Source organism: Cardiocondyla obscurior, linkage group LG08, assembly GCF_019399895.1.
Source record: "Cardiocondyla obscurior isolate alpha-2009 linkage group LG08, Cobs3.1, whole genome shotgun sequence".
NCBI classification, from domain to species: domain Eukaryota; kingdom Metazoa; phylum Arthropoda; class Insecta; order Hymenoptera; family Formicidae; genus Cardiocondyla; species Cardiocondyla obscurior.
The window spans coordinates 7,090,670-7,112,358 of record NC_091871.1 but is presented as its reverse complement, the minus strand read 5'-3'; the positions used below and the strand labels follow the sequence as shown (position 1 = coordinate 7,112,358).

General features: G+C 40.2%; 1 protein-coding gene across 2 annotated transcripts in view; it reads left to right on the top strand.

The window, feature by feature from the left end:
- Nucleotides 1–21,689, top strand: part of LOC139105031 (uncharacterized) — a 90,809-nt gene that overhangs the window by 7,885 nt on the left and 61,235 nt on the right. Inside the window, exon 1 of one of the 2 annotated variants that reach the window (XM_070660876.1) lies at nucleotides 2,837–6,811. The exons of the other annotated variant lie outside the window; for it this stretch is intronic. The gene's annotated coding sequence lies outside the window, so the exon portion shown is untranslated. Of the gene's footprint in view, nucleotides 1–2,836; nucleotides 6,812–21,689 lie in introns of those variants that run through there. 2 annotated transcript variants of the gene reach the window in all.

Below are 21,689 nucleotides of genomic sequence, written 5' to 3'. Positions count from 1 at the left end.
ATGATTCGTGCCCCGTGCGAATACTTCATTAGGCAAACTGTGCACGTTGCGCGAAACGAAATTGCAGCGGGGTATAACTCGCGCGCATTTAGGACGAACTACGCCGGAAACTTTCCAAGTAATTCGAATTTCTTTTCGGCAACTACGACATTATTCCCCTCGCGAAAAAAATTCGCTAATTAATTAATTAATTACGTAAATTCAATAGGTATTGAAAGTTTGAAGAAGAATGCCGAACGGCAAAATTTTTTAAGTAGACAAATCGAGAAATTATTATTACATATTTTTACATAAAAAAAAATAAGAAAAACGTTATCTATCCGATTGATATAAATACCGAGTTCGAGGCGGTAATAATTTCTTTTCTACTTCGTCACATTTCATAACTGAGGTGACATGAAAAATAGGATTTTGAGCCGCGGATTTCGTTATGTACATCTCAGACGTATCTGCACGTATGAAGAATGAGAAAATGCATTTCCGCGACTTTGAACAAATGGCTGCGCCTTACAAGAATAATAACACGCATCCCGCGCGTTTGTGCAGACAAAAAGATTCGCTTGCCCGCAATGCGAAAATAATTTATCCTTAAATAACGTAGAATCGAGGAATAACGGATGAGCAACGATTAGCTTAATCGTCTATTTAACAGCGTGCCTTTATCCTTTATAGGAATCAGGCGATCTATCAAAATCTAAATACTTGTAATACAGAAGTTTTTGCGCAGAATAAGTTATAATTAAGTAATACAGTTTAATCTGTGTAAACATGTGCACCCGCTGCACAACGTATACGATATAATATGCAGTTTATGCAGTTAATGGGAGTTCAAAAACTATCTATGTTAGTACATATTTATGCAAATTATAATCGCGCAAAACAACGACTGTTTGTGTCTGCGGTGAGTCGTCTTCCCTCATAATAACATGATAGTTTTAGGAAACCCGCAAATTCCACATAATGTATATTCATGCGCTTGATTAAAGCGAAATTTTCATCTGGTTATTATTATTTTGTACGCTAAATCATTGTAAGGTTTTAGGTCGATTGCGTGTATGAAAATGCGCGAAAGAAACGCGAAGAAATTATTGCGGAGGAGAAAAAAAAAAAATTTGAAAGTTATAATGTTTTCCTAATGTTATTAGTAATTTATGTCCCGAGAAAATATATCTAAACTACCTTCCAATTAAAAGTTGTGCGACAAGAATTAACCTCATTTTTCTTCTAAATTAATGATAGCGCCGTGAGATATAATATCTGAGTAAATAATCTGAAAGTTCTTTCATTAACATTATACAATAAATAACAGAACTATGAAATATTCTGAAATATACAAATTGCAAAAAAAAAAAAAAATTATTAACTGCATTTTATTATTTATCTAAATAATGTTAATTATTGTTTAAAAATTTATTGTTTAAAATTATTTATTATTAAATTAAAAATTAAAAAATGTATTATTAAAAATTATTGTTTAAAAATTAATGTTAAAGAAAGAGCTACTTAAAAACGGTAAAAAAAAGCTGTTTGACTTTGCGTTATTTTAAAGACTTTTACAAAGTTGAACGACATAATAAGCCGTCTTTGGCAAGGTACTTTTATGTATTTCAACTTGAATGTGGCCGCAATGATCGTAACCGCGAAAGAGGCCCGCATCCTGGTCGGTTTTAACTACTTCCTACCGGCCGCGAATAAGCGCCGCGTGACCCAGTCCGCGGTATTTTTCTTCTTTTTTTTTAACAAAAGAAAAGTGTGAAGAGGGAAAAATAGGATATGAAAACGACGCCGGTGCTTCGCATTCTCGTGCATGCAGCGATAAAAGAGGTAAACGCGCGTATCCTTGAGCTTAACAGAAGCTGGAAACGTACCTCAAGTGCGTACTTTTAAACATCCATCTCGCGCGGAAAGCGTACGTTTATTTCGCGGCGGATTAAAGGACGTCAGCGAACTATTTGAAACTTCGTTAAATTAATTAAACATTTGTCAACTGTTATTTGTAGATAATTCTCATTTCGTGCGAAGAATCTGTACTCGAAAATTTTTAGGCTCTTTAACTCTTTAATCCTTTAGGCGTTAGAAGACGGAGGGAGGGGGAGGAAATAGTGGTACACTTCTCTTTCTCAGTTCTCGGTAGTTTTTAGCGAATTTTGTACGAGGATCGATGCACATCACGATAGTGTCATACGCTAAACTGACATCGATGCGGTAAATGCAATATCAGCCTCTCAGTATACTTGCGCATGCATGATAACATAAGTAATACCATTCGCGATAATCTCTCAGCCTGCCCCTCTTTTTCACGTTGAATATTTGCCGCGATGAATTTATTAGAGTTCTATTTATAAATGGTTAAATGAGGTCCGAGATAATTATTAAAACAATACAGTGCGGTGTTTATCGGAATAATACAGACATGTGCGACTGCCGTAAATAGAGACTATCGATAAATACTCCGTTATATCGTACGACAGCTTTTTGATCGCGTTTTACATCCACTCATCCCGAAATGTTTGAAAATTCCCATCGGCAGGAATTATTTCAACTCGTTCGCCATAACAAAGCGCTTTATATTGTCATCCGGATGTTGATTACGACACAATTTATTAACACTCGTGCTCGCAAACTTTTATTTCTTTTTTTTTTTCTTTTTTTTCAATATTATTCAACGGAAACTTTAATTAATAAAAATTATTTTTCGACGATTTGCTCCTAACTTCTGTTGCTTTTCAACAAATGCCTTGATTCTTGTTTGACGAAAGTAAAACTTTAAAACGTTACAGTTTCGTTTCCCTTAAAAAAAAAAAAAAAAATAATTTTGTTTTTCCTTTCCTTTATTTTTTTTTTTTGGGGGGGGGAGGGTTATTCTACTAAATGGCGTTAATTATCACATGTCTAACGCGCACAGAGGAGAAACATTCCTTCTTTCGCCCGCCGCCTTTTAGTTACGGTGGTTTAATTACGATGCTTTAATTGCAAGTTTTATCGGCGAGTGCGAGCTGCAAAATTAAGTATCTCGTCCGAGAAGTGAATCGGAAAATACGTTCAGCTATTCTTAATACAAGTTATGTTTAATGTAAGTAAAAATATACATAATTTATTATAATCCGTTTGTCGTGAAATCGCGGCGTTTCATCTTGAAGATCTCGGATATTCGATTTTCCGCGCGCGCCCTCATTATTCTTATTATTATAATCGATTCCAAGCCCGGAGAAGAGCTTTTATTGGCGGCCGCCGTAACGAAAGCTTCTCATCCGTTGCGATCCATCTTCGCTACCCTTCAGAGAGTCGGTAGCTGCGCTTTTCCCCCGCGCCGTCCGAAATCGGATGAGATCGCGCGAACTCATTATACCCGCTCGACTCCGTCCGGCGATTTGCATAAATTTTCCACGACAGGGAACGAAATTGCCCGCAAACTGTGGCGGACGGTGAAGTTCCGGCCTGCTCTAAGCACCCGCTAACGACGCGAACGCGGAGGACATGTGTGCGTGAACCGCATTGTTCGAGTTACGCGAATTAACCTTTTGCGTTTCGACGATGCTGGAACAACATGAAACTCCGGGGCGGATAAATATAATGATACCCGCTCGGAAATTAGAAACACGGCTAGCGTATTTCCCAAAGCGCAGAAAACTGCCGCGCAACAAATAAAACCCCGATGTTTTGCTGCGCTTCCGGTTTATTTGTAATTTTATCCGTGTAAAAATTTGATAATTTTAACGCGTAACGTTTGATAATTACTATTTATGTTGTAAAAAAAATATCTGAAATATTATTTCGCGCATCCGTTCGATCTTGCGACAACGTTTTAGTATTCCAGCCGGAATCAAGCCGTGACGTGCGATAAGCAAATAAATAAAATAATAAAATTTCGCACATTAACGTTACCCGAGATTTTATTTCGCGCGACTCGGTGTAAGCCCGCGCCTCGTAATAGCTTCATGCACTTTTTAGTAGCGACGTATACTATGAACTTCATCGATAATCTGGCATCATAGAGCAGCCCGACGTCATGATTTAATACCAGCTGTTGCGGCGCCATTAGTCGAGCTCGTATAATTTCCAGCCTCCGCATTATTCGCTTTAAAAAGCTTCCCGATGCCTGTGGTTTACGTACGCTTTCTCGTTGCTGCCGGCTAACTCGCCCGACAGGCGGAAAAAATCCGTCGCGCGTGTAAGTGAAAATATGAAAATAGATAATATACACGTACGCGCGCGCGGATGCAAATATCGGTGAATCTACGTCTACACCCGCACGAACTCGTCGGATGAACTTAACGTCATTGATTAAGCAACGCCGAGTGTGTGCGCTGCGCATCGGAAAGCTTAAGGGTCCCGATAAATTTATCGCGCTCGGAAGAAACGGACGGTCAAGTCGAAAATCTAACGCAACTAAAGTAGATAATTAAGAAATTAAATTATAATATTAAAAGCCGCTGTCGAAAAAGAAGAACCGAAACGGAGTCTCATTCGTTTGAGTTGTTTAAAATATTATAAATAGATTTATCAATATTATTTTTAATTGTATTTAAATAATTTATCAACGAGGGAAGGTTTCATAATATATGTGCAACTGTGGAGATTGTGCTTCGTATATCTACCCACATAATGGCGGAGGTTAACAGAAATATCCTATTAATGACAGTCCATTAGGCTGCCAGCTCAAATTTCCCCCAATAAACCCTTTCCGAGTTACGCGCTCACTCTCAGGATCACTTTCATTGAAAAGATAAACTTACTTTGTCTTATACAGAGTGTCCCTTATCAAGTTCGGCGACGGCTTTAGCTTCTCTTTAAAATCTCTTAATTTTTCGAAAAGCTCTAGGTACGATTGAGCAGCTTATACGGGATTAAACTAATGGGAAGATTTATACAACTAGATCTTGTACTACTTTCCGTTTTTCTGTGTATTCCAGTCTTTTTTTTTTCCCGTCCTGATTCGTATACCTTTTTTCCGCGCAAAATTACTTAGACTCCTTTCTCGGGGTATTTTTGATTTTGCTGCTTTAAAACGAGATTCCCGTTTAAGAGGATTAACTGACGCCACTGAGGAATAATTATGGAATTAAATACCCGGGCGTGTAAAGAATTAAAGAATGTTTGCGCGCTCGATTTCGTAGAGAGGGAAGGGCTCCGAACGTCTCGGGCTGTTAAATGGATTATTCTGTGCCAGTTTGCATTTTTATTTTCAGTTTACAATATCTCATTTTTTTTCCGTTTTGAAGAAGGGGGAGTCGGAAGCTTTCTTCACGTGAGGTAAAATATTGACATCCTTCGCCTAAGGTTAAGCGATACTGATCGTCAACAGTGTAGCACGTCGCCGTTGATCGATCGCTTTAATTCTCTGCACCGTCGTCGAAAGGATTAAATCAAGGTGCGACTAATTACACGGGGGGAAATGCTAAATATTGTCGGCGACTTACATTTTGCTTGACGATGTATACCGATATTAAATTCTTCTAACAACCGTATCCGACTACGCGCGAATTCTCGAAATTATTTACATTCCCGTTCCGTCCCGCTGCCATGGTTTCGCCGTTTATTCCCTGCCGGTCAGAATACTCGGCCCAGCAGTTTCGTGAGGGATTCTTCGGAATTTCGAAAGACTCCGAGGGGGCGATCTCCCCACGCGTAATATCGCGATTGCACTCAAGAATTCCGACAGAGCGCGAGAGAATAATTCGAGTCCGAGAAGTGCAATTCGAATGTTCCACGCAAGCTGATGATATTTTTGGAAATTTTTAATTGTGACTCTTGATAATAAGTCACTCTGTAATTTATACATTTTGTTAGTACAGATTTATTTTATGTAAAGATTGGTGGGAAAAAGACTTGTTTTTTTTTATAAATACTATTTGATATAAAAGAAAAAAAAAGTTTGAAATTCGAGGTTCAAAAAATGGACGAAAATCGCCATTACTCTTTCTTAATTAACTCTTACTTACATAATCTTCCTTGCGATAATTTCTCGCAAGCACTAAATTACCGAGATTTTTTTTTATGAAACGGATTAATAGGATTTTGTTTGTTTTGTGAAAGTTTTAATACGGCAAAAATTTCCTCCGGTTTTTTATCAGTTGCAGACGGAATTGGCAACTTATAACGAAACGTCATTATTATTTATCCAGGCTTTTACTCGGTTTATCATCGTTTATTCCTTCAACTTAACGTCAAAAGTAAATCGCTCGATCGTGTCTAATTGCGACGGACGCCTGTGAATTTTCCGCACGTTTTCGCAATGTAATCTCGGACCGTTGCCGTGCTCGGTCACATTTTTCAATTAAATTCTCCGTGCAAATTGGCTTCCGCCGGCGTCGCGCGGTACAGGCGACGGAAACCTCTATTAGTTGGGTTAATAATGTAATAATCTCAATTAGTTGGCTAATAAAAAAAATTATTATAAATGGCATTTTTCACGGGTCGAAGGAAAATTATCAAACCGAACGCGGCGTTTCGCTCGAAAAAAAATGTCGGTCTTTATATTTATCGCGCGCGATCGTTAAGTTTGTCCGAACAAAGTGTTGTTTATTGCCGATGACTACGTTGCGTCATTTATTACAAAAGTAGGTAGTGCACTCGAAAGCAGATATGGCATTTGCTGCGGCGAGCGGGGACGGCGGCTGGCGTACGTGATTTTTCCCTCTTTCGGCCGCCGAGTGCGGGGAAGAGTAGGAGGTCGCGTTCCCTCTCAGTCCTCTCTGACCTGTGCTCAGTGAAACATCCACGCACGTGCTTCGTGTGAGATTCGACGCACACCGCGCCAAGATCACGTACGCTAGCCGCCGTCGCAGCACCACGGACACCATTTCTGATGGTGAGTGCACGTAACGTTATATCTATCGTTTAAAGGGACACAAAGAAAATTGTTTCGTCGTCGAAGTACGAGTAATCGTACTCTAATGGCCGATAATAAATTACTCAGTCTAACAACGAGAGAGAGAGAGAGAACACGATGATACTGCGGGAGTAATTCCCAAAGTCATCTTTCTCAAAGTTTGATGAAAGTTCACCCGGGACACCTTGATACCTTTATAACTTCGCGCGTGTCTAACATAAAAGTAGTCGCTTATTATCGAATTTTACTTCTTTGATGCGAAAATTTAATGCAGAAAAAATAAACGTTCCGCAGTTAATATACAATTCTTTATAATTGCTTTACTAAATATTTCGTGATTTATTTCTGTAAAAAGTAACGTGTCAGACGTTGTTTCAAAATTATTATTAAACCATAGATTATTTTATTATACGAACGTTAAAAAAAAATATTAAAGAACCAATTTTGCAATCTCGTAGTTCTGGAGCGAATTTGTGCGCGCGTGTCGGTGTTACATAATTATTTAGCGAATTTAGTTCCGTCCGTTTATCACCGCGATAGGATATTTCAATTAACTTCGGTATTTCGTTAATTCTCCGTCGAGCTGGCATTATTATTCTAATTAGCATTTACGCAGGCGCGAGAGTCGCGGAAGTCTGACATTAATAGCGAACTACTGACTGGGGTGGCAGGTGACTTCTACTTAAATACGGCGTAATCTCGCATTACCATAATCTCTTCCCGGTCGCGAAGACCTCTATACTCAATTTATTTGCGTCGGGCGGGCATATATTCCGCGTGGATCTACGTGATATCATGATGGTGAATCTCAGCGACGAAGACGAGAACGACGACGACAGCCGTTCTGCCTGCGAAATGAAGAATAATCGTCGGAACATGTAGCGAATTTCGATGGGAGGATGCGATCATTATTCGTCGGAACTTATCTCAAATTCTAGAATCCAATCGAAGTAATTGCCGTAAACTTTCGGAGCCGGTTCAACGATATATATTAAAGTTAACTAAAAAAATTTGAAGAAACGATTGTCGGATATTTTTTTTTTGTTATCAAACACTTCTGTCGTCTTATAAAAATGTGTTCTCTCTCGTTACGTTCGCGTGTTTATTTCCCGTTAAATACAAGTGCCACTTTTGCATTAAATTAAGTAACCTTCGGTCAGATGAGGTTTTCAGCAGATTATATTTTTAATGTTAAAGGTGAAAATCTGGAAAATCTTTACGCGCTTTTACCGCGGAGCCGCCGTTTCCGATTTATTTTTCTTACTTGATTCTTTAATTGGAGAATTAAAATTCAGAATACATTAACCCTCAGGTTCACGTAAGGTTCCCAAGATTTCTTTATTGAAAAATTAATTACTTTCACGAACGCTATTGATCACTCTATTGTCGTAAGAAAATATGTTTTAAAATATTTTTATCCGTTAAAGTTGATATGGTGAGAGAAAACAATACCTCAATGTCTTCGTTAAAGAAGAAACGACTGCAAACTCGCGAGATGTTTAAATGAAAAATGTAGCGGTACTTTTGAGATATTTTGCATACCCGTGCTATTTATATCGATATACAAGACGATCCGTGTAGACATAACGTATGTGCGGTATATAATTTTCCTTTACTCCATTTTTAGCGTTGCACGGGATATGAATATCTACAGAAAAAAAAATAGATTAAGAATAGAGATATTTGTTTTTAATTTTTACGTCTTATTTTATAACTTACGATTTCGATCGCTCATCGCCGTTCGTCAGCGAGCATCTTTTCGCGTTTACGAAATATCATTGACTAGAAAGAAAATTATAAATTCTGCCCGTGAATAAATATAAATATTAAAATCGACGATCGATCTCGTTTAGCCGGAAATATCAACTATTTGGGGGTGTATCGATTCTCATTTTCTGACACGTCGCGTTTACATTTACACAGGAACCAGTCATTCATTGTCGCACGTCAGAACGGTAAACGCGAATGCCCGGCCACACGTTCGTATTACGAAATCCCGCGATTTACAGCGGGGAGGTGGGATTCTATTCCCGCGAAATGCTGAACGTGGCGAGTTTCGATCAAAGTTCATTTTCGTATATCCTATTTATCAGATTAGAGCGTTGTCAACGTAACCAGCGTTGTCACTGAAATTTCCACATGAATGTATATCAGTGGTTTTATATCGAAAATATGAGGGACGATAATTATTTTAATAATTTAACGTATACGTAAAAATATAGGGAATAAAATTGCGGGAGAAAAAAAAAGAGAGAGAGACGCGAGTGAAGCCGTTTCAGTGATGCACCAGCCAGCTAATAAATCAAAATTAAAATAACATAAAATATTTATTAATTATTAGATAAAATCAAATTTTATACAAATGCATTCCTCTAATCTCATAAATTACACAGATGGAGCCATTTAAATGTAAATTGCATAAAATTTAGTTGTATGGAGATTAAGTTAGGCGGAAATTAAAAGAGCGGAGGGAATAATTTAAGACGTCACTCTTAAAATTCACAGAACCTTTAAATGGTCGCAGAGCTTTACTCGCATCTCGTTTATTCTCTCTCGTCGGCTTCTTCGCATTCATACTTAATTCATGATGTGCGCTGTTTAGCTTTTCTACGTATTATTGCGAGGTGTCTTCGTTGAATTGCTCGTTCGTGACGCAGCCGTGCTACAATTTTCGTATCTCGCCTCTCATTTTTTTTTCTCCCTCCTCTCGTCCCTCAGAAAGGAGTATTTAATCTTGGTTAGTAGTACTATTTTCTTTAGTCTTTCTCTTCTTCTCGGACAAACGGGTAGCTCAACAGAAAACAGCTATATCGCTGTGGTAACGAGGTAATTTAGTCGCAGTGTCGTATAAACCTGTACAAGTTAAGAAAATCGAGAAAAGTACAAGTTTTCTTAAACATTTAGGCACACCCAAAAATTATTAATTCTTGACAATCATTTTTGACATTCGTCATTTTAAATTTAACCATTTAACATGTTAATAAAATACATACATATATGTATAATTAAAAAAAATATATATATATAATTAAATTTATTTCGTACGAAATTAACAGTGCGTAATTTTATTTCGCGTTTTATTTGCGCGTTATTAAAATAAAATAAAGTGATGATCGCGAGAAAAGGAAAATATAGAATGAAGTAATAACGCGACGCGTAATGGAACGATTAAAGAAACGAGGGGGATTTGGAAAAGTCTGAACGGTGCAGGCGGCATTAAGCGTACCAACTTTTAATGAGGGCCTCGACGCATCTGGTTAAATTAAGCGAACAATGTATGTAATTGCCCGGTTATTATTGTCGCGAGCGCCGTTACCTTTCTTCCGGCGGAAAGCGTCGATGAAATTTCTCACCGTCGCGAGAACGGGAGTAATCATTCTTCGCCTCCAAATTAGGATGGATTAGTCCGGAATTTATGGGGCGCCTATCGGAACGTCGTTATTCGGGATTAGCGATAGGGATGACGTAGATATCGAGCGACGGCGTAAAAGGGGGGGGGAGGTTGGGGGTGGGATAGATGAAGTTAGTTTCACGGGGAGATTCTCGGGTAAAGAAACGAGGGGATCGCGCGTTGTAATGCAGGGCGCGATAAATTTCAGCGCCGGTTGCGATCGGCCGCGATGCAGTCGCAGCTAAAACAATCCGGTCGGAATTAATTGAGGCACTCGGAGGCGAAGATTCACCTGATCAATGCGAGAGCGCGTCTGGACCGTGCCAGAGGGGGGGGAGAGAAGGGGGAGAGGGGTATAAATATCCAGTTAACAGCGTTCCGCAGCATCTTGGCAAGGGGATTACCGTGTAATGAGCATTTTATTACTGAGTAAACCGGATGCAGCCGGATCACGCGGAATCCTGCTATTTAAGGCTGATAGTGGACCGGAGTAGATCGAATCGGACATTTCGGCGGGGCTTAAGCGCGGACAAGTGGACCGTGACAGATAATCCCTTACGCGATTGCTGCGTTGTTTCGCCATCGATTAAGTTTTGATGGGGGTACAGCCGCGTAAGAAACTATCGCTGAGGAATGCTCAGTCGTTTAATCGACGACGTTAATTGAACCAGCAACGGTTAAAATAGAAGATAGCCGTTGTGCAAGCCTCGGCTATTAATATCGTAGCTTGAAAATGATTGAGAAACAATTTTCAGTCTTTTTTATTTATACATATATATATATTTTTTTTTATATTACTTTTTCGGAATTCTTATTTGGATTCGTTTAGTCATTTTCTTTTCTAACTTATCCTGGTTGTCAGAGTTAATTAATACGTATCGCTACTAATGAACTACAAGGTAGGGAATGTTTCCCGAGCGTGTCGGTGCTCGAAAGCCTCCCCCGGATTTATGGCGGCAACAAATAAGAAACATTGTGTCCGGTGAAATCCCGATTCCGTGAGAAAAACTCGATGTCGGCGCGGGTCAGACGGGCGTTTCATCTCGCCTGTGTGACGTCGTCACATCTGACGGTGACACACTGGCACACCAGGTATACTTCGGGTCGGAGTATCGGACATATATAAATAGATTTTTCAACGTCGCCGTGCCTGCCCTCTCGTCCCTGCGCAAGCTGTACATCTTTTTTTTTTTTTCTCCTTTTTTTTTTCTCTCGCCGCTGCCGCCGTCGCCGCCGTATCTATTTTCCCGTTTTATTTATCTCCCTTTTACCGACCTGGCGGCGATTCGATAAATGACAAAGTTCAGAAAGGCTGGGAGGTAAGCGGCTTTCGCAAATCTCCCGTACTTCTGTCGAAACTCCCGCTGCAGCGATACTCATAAACTTCGAACGGATTATTGATTCATTATCTCGACATCTGACACACTCGCGTCTGTTTATACATGCACCGTCGAGGGTTAAGTAAATGTAGATCAGATAGGCGAGAACGTGTGCGCACCGGGAGGATTTGTAATTAACGCCGTGTACCGAATGATCGCTGTATAATTAACGAAATTACGTGGGCGAATAAATTAGGCTAGCTCGCGGAAGAGGCTCGCTTTGTCCGATTCGTAGAAGAAAGCGCAAGTCGCGAAACAAAGCTGGACGAAGGATGGAGTGATAGAACGGAATATTGTAACGTAATATCATTTAATTCAGAATTAATATAATTCACCGACGGTTTGATACTTCGCCGAATCGTTTCGTTAATCCGTCATGAAATTAACGTGATAAATATTGAAGCAGCTTTTTACGCGCGAGCTTTTGCGAAACTTGTATTATCAACGTATATGGATTAAGTGCAATTTGTTCGCCAATTTATGAACTATTAAAATCACCCGCGGGGATAACGCGATTGTTACGCGAGTCACGGGCGAAACTTTCTCATTTCCGGCCATCTCGGCTATCATTGTACTCGAAATATTTCCCTTTTCTCTTCTGTCACCGCGCCGCGCGGCAATTGACGTAAAATCGAATCGGTGACACGGGACCTTTGAATATACGGCGTTACGATGTATCTTTCGATCCGTCGCTCTCGAAACTTTCTAAGTAAATTATTATCAGTTTGACTTATATTACACCGGGCAGAATAAATAGAATCGCAGTGAATAACTGCACTCAGTCACGCTACAGAACTTCGCAGCATCACCCGCGTCGAATGTACAAATCGATTCATCGATTACCCCCTCGCCTCGTCGCGGTACATAAATTTTCGAATCGAACTAACGAAGAATGGAATTATTTACCCGCGCACTTCGCCGCTGCTAAAAGTACGCCACGCGAATTACGCCCTCGGACGTGTTGGAAAATTCATTAAACGCATATACGTTATCGAAAAGTTTAATAATAAATTATGAATGATCTGCGCAAAATATTCGAACGAGCTCCGATGCATTTGTAAACGTATCTCACTCGCGGCTTCGCGGATCAGATAAATCTATTACTGCGATCGCAGATCAAATTGATCCGCGTTGTTGTTGCATAAATATTTGTGATCGGCTATTCAAATGCAATCGAGCTTCTCTTCATGCAGGTAGAATAGGTGCACGGGACGTACTTTAAAGGGCTGTTGTATCTCTTTGGTCCATTTGCAGTTACAGCGGCGATGCGACGTTCCCACGGGGCACTTCGTTAGCCCCGCGCGCGTGTACGCGTGCTATCGTACTCGGCCTCTAGCTGCATAATGCAATCTCTCACCTATGCACGTACACCGGGGTACGTCCTACAACGTTCCGCCGTATCGTCACGGACAATTTATCGAGGCGCGATCGCCATTGGGTCGCTACAACTTTTCCATTCAGGGAAAATCAAGCGTAATTCGAAGGTAGGCGCCAGCTCCGATAATGCCGAACTTTGTTACGCGAGCGATACGCGTCGGCTCCGAGAAAAACGATCGCTGCTTTCGGGCTCAGCCGTAATTTTCTGATAAAATATGTAAATGAGAGAGTTACGTTAATCGCAAATGTAAATCGTAAAATAATGAGCGGGCGATTCTTTCTTTCTCTCGCGCTTTCTTTCTTTTTTTATTTTTTTCTTTTTCTTTTTTTTGCTTCCTTCTTTGTCGTCGGTTCGTCTCTTTTCCGTCGCCTCTTTGGAGTTACCGCTACCAAGACATCAGGTTTGTGAATTATTCAGTATCTTAATGGAGGAATAATGCCACGCAACGTCTACGGTCGAAGCGTCAGGACGATTAGAATCCATTTTCCCGCGTCGGTCTTCATAGAGGTTTTGTCCCTCAAGGGATCTTCATCCCTTCTACGTCTCGTTTAATCGATCTTTTGACTTCTGGTGTTCGGGGAGTAGGTCTTAATCTTTCACCTCGTTCTTGCCGAATAGATCTTTAAAATATGAGGCTGAACCTTTCATTGCCTGCCGCTCCGGCGTTATTGGGATAAATCGTGTTCTCGTCCTTTTAAATTAGATAATCTATATTTTTGCGAATTACGCCGCCATTGATTTAAAGTAATTGAATTCGCGATTCATTAATCCTCGCGTAACACGTTATTGACATATAATACTCGGTGCACTTTCGTAAAAACTTTGCAGAAAGCAGAAGAAATAGAATTATTTAATTAGTTCTATTAAAGAGTATATAAAATTAAAATATTTAATTTAATTTAACAAAGCATTAATTTTTAATTTAATCTTCGAGACTGATTTTTATTTTAAATATATTTTACGGATATAATTTTAGTCGATGTACAGTGAAGACGGTTGTTAAAAGCGTCGAGTTTCGTATTATCGAGGAGCAGACAGAAGGATGAATGACTACATAAATCATGTTGGATTTCTTAATTCTTTGAAAAGGAGTCTTCTATCGCTGCATCTTTTATCATACATATATATACCATGTCTTTATACTTTTCTCTCGCCTTCCATTCTCAATCTCGTCCGAGCCGCGTTCCGATCTTGGCGGACCGAAGTCTTTCAATCTTCTTTTCGTCAATTATTCACAGCCACCCCGACTTCTTTTTAGCTCCACGATTATCCGCGGAATCTCGTTATATTCTCCGCGCCGTAATCTCGCTTTTGTCACCGATGCGTTCTGGCAATCGTTTGCAGCCTTTCGCTCGCGTTCGATTTGTACATTCTATTTCGTGCAATTTAAAATGTTCAATTGCATATAAAATGACTTCGAATGCGTTCGCAAATTGCTTTAAAAACGGCAAATAATTTTTCCCATTGCGTTCTTTTCTGTTTGAATCAAACGGATCGAGTATTTCGGAGAACGACCGGGAGGGAGTTTCGATTTTCGTCTCATTTTGACAATTAATTTTATCGCGCACGCTGAACCAGCATAATCAATGCTATCTGTGCCGCTCGTAATTCACAGTGCAGCGAAATCAGTGGCGCACTTCCCCTTTGCTTTCCCGCTGGCAATCATCGGCGTTTGTTCGCGCGAAAGCATGCCCATTACGCAGCGTCGCTCTTCCGACGCGAATGACGTCTTTTTTTTTTTCTTTCTTTCTTTTTTTTTCTTTTTTAAACTTTACCGCGACACTCTTCGGACAATACGAGTGGCTGGAAGCCGGCGCCGTTGATATGCCTGCTCGAAATTGCTTGTCGTAAATCATCTCCCGCGTTTCGTGCTTTCCATTCGCTTTTAAGCTCGTTTTCCTTCGTGCTTGGCAAAGATAAGCGCGTGCTACTCTTCTAGGACTCTCCAGTTTTCAAGAACTATCACAAAGACGCGCCTTGGTTTTACGACGATGCGAATAGCGTATTATAACAATTTTTTTTTTACGACTTTTTTTATATTAAATCAAACACTTTTCTGTTTAATTAGAAAACTTTTTATCCGAGCAAGTGTTGTAACATCTTACAATTTTTTTTTTTTTTTATGTTTGTAGTAAGAATTATAAATTAATTATTGAAATATTCAATGCGCGCAGGTAATTATAAGGGACATTGTGGACTCTCCACGTCTGCGATTTTAAAATTTTCATCATATGACCCGTGTAGCGACTGCGTTAGAAGAGTCGGCGGCGTTCACGTTTGCATTAAAGACTTTGTAGCTTCTTTACGTCGGGCTGGCCTTTGAGAATTTCCTCGCGCGCAGCTTTATTCGCGGGAAAATATTTAGATGCAAATATTAAATTGATACTGTGTTCTCTCACTTTTTCGGCTGGAAAACTCGAGGGGGGAGGGAGGGGTGAAACAGCGAATTGCGCAGGCAAGTATTAAATTATCATCGTCGTGAAATATTTTGCCATTGTGCAGAAATGTCTTTTGCGCGAAGAGCTTTCGCGAGCAGCTTCGCTCGTTATTCCACTACGCTGCGTCCAATACTGACCTGTACAACTCGCGAAGCAGCGCGCGGTTGAGTTTCGGTGGAACGGAATGTGCAATGAATCAGTCATTAGCAGATTCCTCTCTTTGTTTCACATTGCGTTATACGCGTTACTTCGCAGCGTTCGCGCAAGCTTGTTTAATAATCCCTCGATTAATAAAACAAAAAATTAATCCCGCCTTAATTCGGTAATTATTAAATTTCTCGGCGCATCGAGTTTTTAATCGTGACAAAATTTTACCGACTCGAATCTGCAGGTCATTAGTAAAATTATTATAATTTACACTCGGAATTTCTAAATAAACAAATTCCCGTCGAGACGCGGCGATATAAATAATGTTATACCCGCGGAAAGTCGGTGTTTTATGACTTGGCTGCGGTACTGCGGGGGATTCAATGCTTCAGCAGATAACGTACCGTCGCCGGAGGAATCGCGGCGGCGCCATTTCCATTGCAAATCTTTATTGCCTCGACGGTGGCTGTGGGTCAGTTTTATCAGCGCTGAGTCATTTGTTTCCTTTCCCGGTGCCGCCTCATGAAAACGAGACGCGATTACTCATCCTTTGGCGTCGCGATCGATCCGTACTTCCCGTTTACGTTCTGCCGCTTCTTACTTTTATCTCGCTGGCCATTTCTGGATGTGTGCGGTTCCGACGATTACTTTTACGCTTCGGAAAAATATTTGCCGCCGCTTAGCCACGTATAAATATTGCGCGAAACGGGATCGCGAGGAGCTCTGAAAATTACGCGTTGCTTTCTCGCGCATTTGTCAAATAACGCGCGGGGCGAAAACGTCAAATCGCAAACAATTGCCTTCGCCGCGAGATTGCTCGACGAGTGCAGCCGTAGCGCAATATCCAAGAAGCAATATCCCCAGCGTTCATATCGTTGCCGATTCGCCGCATACCCATGCACGTATGCGAGAAAATCGCGGTCGAAGAGCAATCCATCGCGGCGTCGCGCCCGTCAATGTGTACGAGGGGGAGAAAAAAAAAAAAAAGTTATTGGACTTCGCGTCTGTTCGTCCGCACATTTCCCGCGGGTGTCCGTGACTAAAAGGAGAATGAAAGCATCATTCCCCGCTCGGCCCTCCTCGGGCCTCCGTCTCGCCGCGGTTATCCCGTGGTATTTCAAAATTACAGTATAGAGCACAATGGTGACTTTATCCAATTATTTTACGCTTCCCCTTTTACCGCGGTATTAATTGAATTTTTGCGCTGCAATACGAGGCTTTAAAAAAAAAAAAAAAAAATACCGCCCCGAGATCTCGACGTGAAGTGTATTTTAGTAAAGTCAAAGGTTAATTCTGCAGCGAAATACGTTGTAAAGAGGAGAACGGGAGAGAAAGAGAATTTACAGATACAAGATTTTTGGCTTAAGACTTTGGACAATTCCGCGTAGATCCGCCTTATCCTCGTCCAGATCGGGATTATTCTTCCGACCGGCATTAGCCGAAGAAATGCAACGAAACTTTTGCATCCAGCCAGCAGCATTTAGTTTCAAGTTTTCGCACCTGAAAGGCTCTTCCGTGAGAGAAAGCTGCTCGCGATGCGTCTAACGTCTTCTATGAAACTTCCGGAAGTTTTCGATTAATCCGCGCTACGGCATATATGAAACTATTTCCTAGATATCGAAGGTGTTATCTTTATGGGGAAGTAAAAATAGAGAGAGAAAAAGAGAGAGAACAAGATTTCTGATTATGAATTAATTATACATGCTTGGTTTACTTATTAAAAGAAATAATTCCTTTTCTGATTCTATCGAAACTTATGCATTTTAAAATGCACACAGATTTATTTTCTATTGTTAAAATAAAATAATACAACACAATACGCTAATATTCTAAAAAATAATTTTACATTAATATCTAATCTAAAAAAAAATTAAAATTAAAATTAATATTTATATAATTTACGATTAATAAAGCATTTGATGTTCGAGTAGGTGTTGATCGATTTTTTTCGATCTTAGGATATAGATATGACAGTAGTGGGATTCTTGATCAGGGAATGGTTAAAGGAGTAGGTCGAAATGGATCGTAAAAACGGGGACGGAGTGTCCAAGCGGGCTTGTGATATTAACGTTGCGAAATCGCGGGTGCACTTTACAGGCAGCACGCGGGTCCACAAGGCTACAATAAGCCATTGTGGATCAGCAAAGTAGTTTCCGATATCGACCGATAAATTCAAATGTGCTCTCGAGCAGCCATTGAAGCGCCACGCCCGTGGCACGTGCGTCGACAGAAAATCGTTAAGGATGCGGAATAGCGGCGGCAAAAAGGTCCTGTAGGAGTCATAGAAACAGAAAAGAACAGCATGCGAATCGAATATTAACGAGGGGTGTTATTATCGTCATCTTGTAAAGCAAACGACCTATCGTGCTCTCACTCGGGTGTCTTAAGATCGTTTAAAAAAAAAAAAAAAAAAAAAGTTATACAATTAATAATGCTAATAATAATATATTAAAAAATAATTTTTTTTTATTTTGCTACTGCCATACATTTTTACATACATTTAAGAAAAATTATTTCTATTGATACCCGACCATGCCATTTCGCTTTCGTAATTCAGCGCGTTAATATATCGCGAGTAACGTCGTCAAATCCTGCAATGATTTAGTCGCGCGTGAGATGAGTCCTCGGTGGACTCAGTTGTCGAGGACACTCGATTACTTCCAAGTCCACGGATCTTCGAGCATTATTCAGCGGTGAGTGTTCAGTTCGGCTAAAATCGATTACGTCGTCCGCGAGATCAAATTGTGAGCAGAAGAGGCGCAGGGTACTTCAGCCGCTGATCACAAGAGAGTAGGCGGATCCCGGCTGAGGAAGTAGGTTCGATTTCGATTCCGACTTTGAAGCATCCTCGATGGATCCGGATCAAACTGAACGACCGAGTTTCTATCGCGTCGAGTACGAACGTTGCTCTCTTTCCGTTTGCCGTGTACGTCTCTCACGTATATGCGGCGGCAAGAATCGAGAAGCATGAGCGCGGGTGTAAGCTCGGGGAGTAAATCCATCGGCCGAGCTTAGTTATGTAAAGTCCTGCTTGAGGCGACACGGTTGGGCTTCGCACCTGCGCTTCCGAAATCCGTGAAAAACCCAGGGGAGAAGACTGTCGGGCCGAGTAAAGTTCGAACCGCAACGGCGCGTACAATTTTGATCAAATTTGACATCGCTGATTCGAATTTTTATGGAATTTTTTATAAGAACGAAAACGCTCGGTGTGATATTTAAATATATATTTTTTCGACACTTTCTACTTTGTACACGTATGTAAAAGGCTGTTTATATTTTTTTTTTGGTCGATATTATTTTTAGACGTACTTTTAATCGCTTAGAAATTTTCTAAATAAATCGCGGAATCAACGCGATTGCGGTGCTGGCGACCGTAGACATATGTCGCTGTTGATATACTTCTTGTTGTACAGTACATGAAGTACAAGGAGATAGGAGTATTTGCTTTTGCTTCAAGAGTTGCATTTCAACCAGTTCCCCCTTAATTTCTAATCTCTCAAAGGGGTGGTCCGTTAGATTAGTCCTTGTAGAATTCTCGCAGTAATAGCAATCACCAACCCCATTCCATTTCTATCCTTATTCCACCATTTCGATGTTTGCGGAGTAGAAGTCACTTTAATATCCTTTTGAAGACAAGACCACACAAAATTAATGTCCTTGTTCTCCTGAAATTAATCCTTAATTAAAGAAAAATTACCGTAGCTATAACGTAGCTATAACATTACAGATTTGACAATATTGTGTAAATTATAAACCGTTTGTACCATTATTATTTTTTTACTTTAAAATCAGAATAAAAATTAGATAAATTATTATGGTAATTAAAATCTGTAGAAAATTAAAAATGTTTTTGTCAGTACGGAGGATGCTCATTCTTTAACAGATATTCATCAAAACTTTTGCCAATCTACATGTATTACTTACGTTGCATTACCTCGAAACTTTCTCGTTCTTCAAAGAGACGTGACAGTCCGGTATTTGTAGAATTTGCAAACTAGTGGTTATCGGAAGCTGAGTTTACTTTAACCTTTTAGCTTCCGCAGCGGTAATTTAGTTTCTGTCTTACGTTAGTTTATCTAATTTCGCAGTTTTTTTTCTTTTTAAACGACTTCTAAACGAATTAATCACCTGCGTTTGAGGGAAAAAAAATTTTTGCTCAGGAAATTAGAAACAGATGAGACCTGTGCAATAATATAACGTTTCAACAGTCCTGTTATTTATAAATAACGCTGAATTATTTCTGGGAAGCAATTATACTCGATTTGACGGGAGGGAAAAAGTTATTTTCTTGACAACAGTAATCAGTAGTTAGTCGCGTCTTATATCGTTTGCGAGAAGTAGCAGTTTGATAACTCTCTCGAGGGATATAACGAAATGACTCCTGAGAACCACCGATCGTCAGTGCGGCCGCGTCGTCTGATTGCGAAGACGCTAAAAGAAGGGAAAACTTTTCCGGAGATCGAAGGTAACGAGCGCAGGCGACATTCTCGATAGTTACTCGCGCGACGAAATGCTCGTCGCGCTCGCGGCCGGGGCTCTCGCGATAAACCGGGATTATTCGTAGATTTCTTCTCTTCTGAGATCTACGCTCCTTGGCTATTTAATTAAGAAATTGCAGGCGCCCGTTTCTGTCTTTGGAGAGTCGTCCATTTGTAATTTCACCTGCGTTTTTGTCGCTCTTTCTCCCTCTTGCCCTTCGGCGTTCCCTTCTTTATCTCACTTGCGATCCGCCGGTTAAGAAAAACATAAGCCGAGAGCAATTCGCGGAATGAATTGTGAATATTCATGTCTCGGATTACGCGAGTTGGAAAAGTAAATTGGAGTTTGAACATCGAATTACCCGTCAGTAATGCATTTTCCTCAATATTCATTACTCATAATAATGTACTTTTCATAATTTTTTTTTTTATTTTTCTCCGTCCCCTTTTCTCGGCAGTTTTATTCTTTTAACAAATGTCAGGCAATTAGGAATGATTAAAGAGGAAGTCCCTCTTAATTTTTAACTCTGCTGGATCGTAAGACGGATGCTTCACCGGCGTGGTTCATAGCTTTTAGAGTTTGTCTGCGGTATCTTTCATTTTTGATATCGTGCTGTATCAATCGGTAATCGAGCAATACCTCTGCTTATCCTTGATTCTCGGAAGCTTTCTATAGAAAAGACATATCGCGAAGTTTGCCGGCTGAATCCGCAGAAATTGGTGCTTAAACTTTTCCGGCACTATCGTCTCTTTCGGCGGAGGATCGTTTTGTAGCTAATAGATTAACAGAAACGCTGCAGGCTGCTGTCGTTCGCAATCTTTTTAGCTTATTATTGTACGACAAAATAAGACGAAAAAAAAAAGAAGAAAGATTCAATTTAGCTTATGTAGTAATTTCATGTTTACGTAGTTTCATGATATTAAAAATTTTATTTTAATATAAATTTAAGTCAAGACGCAATTTGTAGGATAATATTTTTAGAAAAAGCAACAGGAGAAAACGCGGAATTTAATTAAATTTTTACATCAAGAAATATTTGTCTTCGATTCCACTATATATCGCGAGTTCGTAATGGCAAAAGTTGTAAGGAGAAGACTTGACTTGAATGTACCGCGCGATACTCTTCGCAGGGAAAAAAAAATTTTTATGTCGATTGCAAAAGAAAGTCCTTTGGTTGCGCCGAGAGCGACGGTTTGCATTACTCGCGAACTCGATGATAATGATTGGAGACGTCGAGCAAACGAGATGGGCGGGCGGGATAAACGTATGGAGAGACGAGCGAAGGGAGAACGGGAAGAAAAGAAAGAAGGGGAGGGGAAAATAAAAAGGTACAAATGGAAAGCTTGCGAGAAGTCTCGCGATGGAATACGCTTCTGCGGTGCGCTGAACTTTCGGCAAAGTTTGCCGACAAGAAGCTCGCGGCGACCGGATCTTCCGGCGAAGCGTCGCGCCTCTTTCAACCTTCAACTGCACCGAGATAAAATGTGGATACTTTGGCTTCAGCTATAGTTTTACGATATTTCTAACCGCAAGTGCACTTACTCGAATCGACTATGTTATTTTTTATCATTGTGAAATTATATAGTCGAGGTCAAACGTGATTTATATTTTTCTTTCGGTGCATTAGAAATAGGACACGGCATAT